Source organism: Miniopterus schreibersii, assembly GCF_964146895.1.
Source record: "Miniopterus schreibersii genome assembly, chromosome: 2".
Taxonomy (NCBI): domain Eukaryota; kingdom Metazoa; phylum Chordata; class Mammalia; order Chiroptera; family Miniopteridae; genus Miniopterus; species Miniopterus schreibersii.
The window spans coordinates 107,504,593-107,510,793 of record NC_138102.1 but is presented as its reverse complement, the minus strand read 5'-3'; the positions used below and the strand labels follow the sequence as shown (position 1 = coordinate 107,510,793).

At 41.6% G+C, this 6,201-nt stretch overlaps 1 pseudogene across 1 annotated transcript; it reads left to right on the top strand.

Annotated features, from left to right (window-relative positions):
• Positions 1-1,485: 1,485 nt before the first annotated feature.
• On the top strand, positions 1,486-2,578 carry LOC308553167 (keratin, type I cytoskeletal 18 pseudogene; annotated as a pseudogene). The gene has a single exon. The product of its transcript is annotated as a keratin, type I cytoskeletal 18 pseudogene (transcript).
• The last annotated feature ends 3,623 nt before the right edge of the window (positions 2,579-6,201 follow it).

Below are 6,201 nucleotides of genomic sequence, written 5' to 3'. Positions count from 1 at the left end.
TTTAATTCTCTATCTCAGAATTTCAAAATCTGTGCCATATCGGAGTCTGGTTCTAATGCTTACTTTGTCTCTTCAGACTGGTTTTTCTTGCCTTTTGGCATGCCTTGTACTGCCTTGTTGAAAGCAGGCATAATGTATTAGGTAATAAGAACTGAGGCAAATAGGCCTTTAGTGTGAGGTTTTATATTAATCTGGCTAGGAGCTGGGCTGTGTTTAAAATTTATTGTAGCTTAGGTGCCAGAGGCTTCAGTTACCTCTAACAACCTTGTGTTTTTCAGCTCTTTCAGTTGTAATGTGCTATTATTCTACTGGAGCCCTGTTGAGGTGGTGGTGAGGTGTTGGGAAGGGGAAGCATTCTATAATCTTATGATTAAATCTCAGTGTTTTAGTGTGCCTGAGTTTCTGGGCTGTAACTTCAGAACTTTTTTTTTTTCTTTGTCTCTTTTTTCCCCTTTAGATGAGACGGGAAGGCTATAGGGAGCCTGAGTTGGCTAACTGCCCTTCCCCCAAGGTTGATAGGCTCTGGAAAAGTTGGTCCCTTGGAGAGAAGCTTTTGCTGTGGAGGAAGCTCTGAACACATATGCAAATTGTTACTTTTCCCCTCACCTCTGCCTGAAACATGAGGGCGTTTTTGTTGGATCCTCACCTTGAGAATCTGGTGGGGTTCCCGAATGTAAAGCCCATGAAATTGCACCTCCAGGAGTTTCTCTCTCTCAAGCAAATCCACATTGAGCCTCCAGCAATTCATCAAAATGATCATTTAAGTGTTCCTACCATTTTATGGCAGCAGTGGCTACTTCCCTAGGTAAGCTGATAGAGAATGTGATTTCTCTGTATTCACCCATCTCTCCAGTTTTGAGGGTAGTGCTTTGCCCTGGGGCACCAATTTTCTGATGAGTCTAAGAAAAGTCATTTACTTTCAGTTTGTTCAGCTTTTCTTGTACAAGGATGGAAGTGATGAATTGTAAGCTCTTTCCATGTCATAGCTGAAACTGGGATCCCTCCTTTCTTTTACTTTTAGTTTCTTTGTTTCTTTGAATCTAAGCTGTTTTTCTTGTTGACAGCACATAGTTTTTGGTCTTGCTCTTTTTTATTCATATGATAATCTGTGCCTTTCAAGTTGTGAACGAAAAAAGGACCACATACGAAACCTGACAAGCTGAGGGGAGTCCTGCATGGCAACCTTACAAACTCAGAGACTGGAAGTAACCACATAGAGTGGTTTGAAAGGAAAGCTTCCTAACTGGGTGCTTGAATCTGAATCTTGGCTTCTCACCTTACTTCCTGAACAACAAGAGCTTCAGCACCTGCTCCAGCTTCTCCACAAACTATTGGACCCTGGGCTCCCTGAAGTCCTACTGGGCCAGGCTAGCCAGCTGTGCAGCCAGCAGCTACACAGGTGCTGGGGGCTGGGGATCCTGGATCTCTCTGCCCCACTCCACCAGTGTGTAGAGTGGCTAAGGGTTTGAGGGCCTCACTGCAAGGATGGCCAAGGGTCTGGCAGGCATGGGGGCATCCAGAGTGAGGAGACTACACAATGCCTGAATGAGGCCTGGCCTCCTACCTGAAGAGGGTGAGAAGCTTGGCGGCTGATAATTGCAGACTGAAGAGCAAAATCCAGGAATACCTGGAGAAGAAAGGACCCCAGGACAGAGCCTGGGGCATTATTTCAAGACCATCAAGGATCCAAGGACTCATATCTTTGCAGGTTCTGTGGACAATACCCGCATCATTCTGCAGGTTGGCAATGCCCATCTTGCTGCTGCTGCTGACTTCAGAGTCAAGTATGAGACAGAGCTGGCCATGTGCTAGTCTGTGGAGAGTGACATCAATGGGCTCTGAAAGGTCACTGATGACACCAGTAATGCTCAGTTGCAGCTGGAGACAGAGATCGAGTCTCTCAAGGAGGAGTTACTCTTCATGAAGGAGACCCATGAGAAAGAAATAAATGGTCTACAAAACCAGATCGCCAACTCTGGGTTGACCATGGAGTTGGATTCCACATATCTCAGGACCTCTGCAAGATCATGGTGGACATCTGGGCCCAGTTTGACAAGCTGGCTCAGAAGAACTAAGAGGAGCTAGACAAGTACTGGTCCCAGCAGACTGAGGAGAACACCACAATGGTCACCTTATGGACCACTGAGATAGGAGCTGCTGAGATGACACTCATGGAGCTGAGACATATGGTCCTATCCTTGGAGATCAGCCTGGACTCGATGAGAAATCTGAAGGCCAGTTTTGAAAACAGCCTGAGGGGGGGTGAAGATGCGCTATGCCATATAGATGAAATAGCTCAACAGGATCTGATGCACCTGGAATCAGAGCTGGCCCAGACCGGGCAGAGGGGCTGTGCCAGACTCAGGAGTATGAGGTCCTGCTGAACATCAATATCAAGCTGGAGGCTGAGATCGCCACCTACTGCTGCCTGCTGGAAGGAGGGGAGGACTTCCATCTCGGTGACTCTCTAGACAACAGCCACCCCATACAATCCATCCAAAAGACCACCACCACCCTCAGGATTGTGGACAGCAAAGTGGTGTCTGAGAACAATGACACCCAAGTTCTGAGGCATTAAAGGCAGCGGAAATGGGGCACTCCTTGGGAGGGAGCAGGCAGCCAATAAAAGTTCAGAGATCATTGAAAAAAACACATACAACAAAACTTCCTAATTAAAGGCGAGTCATAGTGGGTAGGCAAGTGCTAGGCCAGTATCTTCCTTGACAAAGGTCAGTCTTTACCTGAACTGAGCCTGTCTATCATCTTTTTGCATCTATGATAACATACCTTTAGAATGTCAGAGTAGCCCCCTTTGCCCAGACCTCTCAGGGCACAACCTCTCACCAGAGCCCCTCATTGCTATCTTGTTCTCTGGCACACCATCTCTATGTGCTGTACCCACCAATGTAAAAGAAGTGTGTGTCTATCCATTTTACTTTTTATCCATTCCCAGAGATTTCCCTGCTTTGCTTTCTCCCACCTCCATAATCTATCACCACTGAATTTCATGTAACCCCTTTATGTCTTTCCCTTTGATTCTGATGTATAAAATAAGTGGTAAAGCTGTCATTTTCCAAAGCATTTTTTCAATCTGTTGAGATTTTGCTTCCTGGCAATTGTCATAATTTTGGCTCAAATAAACATAAAAATTCTCTACAGGTTTGGACATTTCTTATGTAGACAAAGTGGAATGTTTAGTTACAATTCTGTTACCAATTCCAATGTGTGGAATTTCCCCTCATATTACCAAGCAATTCTCCAACACCAGCTGGGTGTCCTAACAATTCAACCCAATTGTGACCACACAGTATCCCCAGAGATAGCATCAGATTGCACAGGTTAAGTGCTCCAGCCCATAAGACTGCCCTCACTTCAGATGCCAATCACAAGTCTAGGTTGCCACCTGTGCTTCTGACTGACTGGCTGGAAATCAGAGGTTCCCCATGACACCCTCCTTGGGTTCAATTAATTTTCTAGAACAGCTCACAGAACTCAGGAAACAAGTTTACTCACTAGATCACCAGTTTATTACAAAGAATATTAAAAGACACAAATCAACAGATATGTAGGGCAAAGTCCAGAACAAAGGAACTTCTGTCCTTGTGAAGTTCAGGGCCTGCCATGGTAGAACGTGGAAGTGTTCTTGCTCCCCAACCCAGCAGTTCAACCTGTGGGATTTCCCCCTCCTTTTGGGTTCTTTTGGAAGCTCCATTACACAAGCATGATTAATTAAATCATTGGCCATTGATGATTAACTCAATCTCTGGCCCCTCCCTCTTCCTCAGAAATGAGGGGGTGGGACTGAAAGCTCTAAACCCCTAATCACTGTTGGTTCCCCTGGCAACTAGCTCTCCTATCTTTAGGGGGTTTCCAAAAGTCACCTCATTGACATAAATCCAGTTGTGGTGGAAAGTGGTTTGTTTTGAATAACAAGACACCTATTTCACCTTTATGGCTCTAAAGCAATTTCAGACACTGAGGACAAGAGGCCAAATATTATAATCAAAGATGCTCCCATTGCTCTGAATTGCTTAGGAAATTCCAAAGGTTTGAGGAAATGTGAGTCAGGAACCCTGGACAAAGGCCAAATACAAATTTAATATAAATCATAATATCAGAATAGTCCATTTATATCTAGTGCAGTTACTGATATGGTTGGATTTACATCTGCTTTTTTGCTATGTGTTTCCTATTTTTCTCCCTTCATTTCTCTCCTCCTTTACTTCCTTTTCTTGTGTCAAATAATTATTTCTAATGTCATTTTAATTCCTCTGTTGATTTTGTTGTTATATTTTTAGTTATTTTCTTAGTGGTTGCTCTAGGTATTACAATATACATCTCAATTTATCATAATTTAATTCAGAATAATACTAAATTAATTCTAGACATTTGCGCAGCCTTTATGACTCAGTTGGTTGAGCAGCGTCCCACGCACCAGAAGGTCGCCAGTCTGATTCCTAGTCAGGGCTCAGTTGCAGGCTCTATTCAATCCCCAGTAGGGGGCGTGCAGGAGGCAGCTTATTAATGTTTCTCTCACTGATGTTTCTATCTCTCTCCCTCTCCCTTTCTCTCTCTGAAATAAAAACATATTTTAAAAAATAGAAACTTTGTTCCAATATATCTTCTTTTCCCTTCCCCTCCTTTGTTCTATTATTGGCATAACTATTTCTACATATGTTACATATTAAACAATACAGTGTTGTAATTTTTGCTTTATATAACTTTGTCTTTTAACAAAGTTAGGAGAAAAAAATGAGAATACATATTATAGAGTCTTTTATATTTACCCACATATTTGTCATTTCTGGAACTCTTCATTCGTACTGTGGATTTGAGTATTATCTGGTATAACTTCCCTTTCAGCCTAAAGGACTTCTTTTATTTTTTAAGTTTATTTTATTTTTTTATTGTTCAAAATATTACAGATGTCCCTTTTTCTCCCCATTGCCCCTTTCCATCCCTCCTCCACCCCTCTCCCCAGTCCCACACCATATTATTGTCTGTGTCCTTGGGTTGTGCATATATGCATATAAATTCTTTGGTTAATCTCTCCCCACCCACCCACCCACCCACCCACCCCCACCTTCCCTCTGAGATTCGTCAGTCTGATCCATGCTTCTATGTCATTGAATCTATTTTGTTCATCAGTTTATTAAGTTCTTTAGGTTCCACATATAAGTGAGATCATGTGATGTTTGTCTTTCTCTGCCTGGCTTATTTCGCTTAGCATAATATTCTCCATGTCCATCCATACTGTCCCAAAGGGTAAGAGATCTTTCTTCTTTACAGCTGCATAGTATTCTGTGGTGTAAATATCCCACAGCTTTTTTATCCACTCACCTATTGATGGGCACTGTTTCCAGATCTTAGCTATTGTAAATTGTGCTACTGTGAACATAGGGTGCATATATTCTTTCTGATTAGTGTTTCAGGATTCTTAGAATACATCCTAAAGGACTCCCTTTAGCATTCCTTATAAGGTATGTCTGCTAGCAAAACATTGTCTTGGTCTTTGATTATCTGGGAATATCTTTACTTTGTCTTCATTTGTGAAGAATAGTTTTGCTAGATATAGAATTCTTGGTTGTCAGACATTTTTCAGCACTTGACTATGTTGTTCCACTGCCTCATAGCCTCCATTGTTTTGAGTTGATTTATTTGTGTAATTTCCATATTTTTATTGAGATTTTTAAATTTGTTGAATCATTGTTGTCATACTTTACTTAAATTTTTGAATATAGTTTTTTTGTTTTTTTTTAGTTTCTTAAACATATTTCTAATAGCTAAAGATAGTCTGATAAACCCAAAATCTTAGGGACACACAGAGATAGTTTTTATTGACTTTTTTCCCCACTGAATGTAGTTCTACTTTCTTATTCTTTTGTTTGTCTTATAATTTCTTTGCTGAAAATTGGGTATTTTACATAGTGAATTTTAGCAACTATATATTCTAATTTCCCCAAGTGTTGTTATTTTGTGTGTTTAATAATTTCCCTAGACTAAACCCATAAAGTCTACCTTTTCTGAAATGTGCATCCACAAATGTCTCTGCTGTTTTGTTTTTCTTACTTTTTGTTCTTAAGCCTAGCTTCCTATAGTCACCTTCATGTCTGCCTAGATTAGTGTTCAGCTGAAGACTGGCCAGAGGTTGTATTTAAATACCTTGAGCCAGTAAGGCCTCCACTCTGTTGATAGATCTGT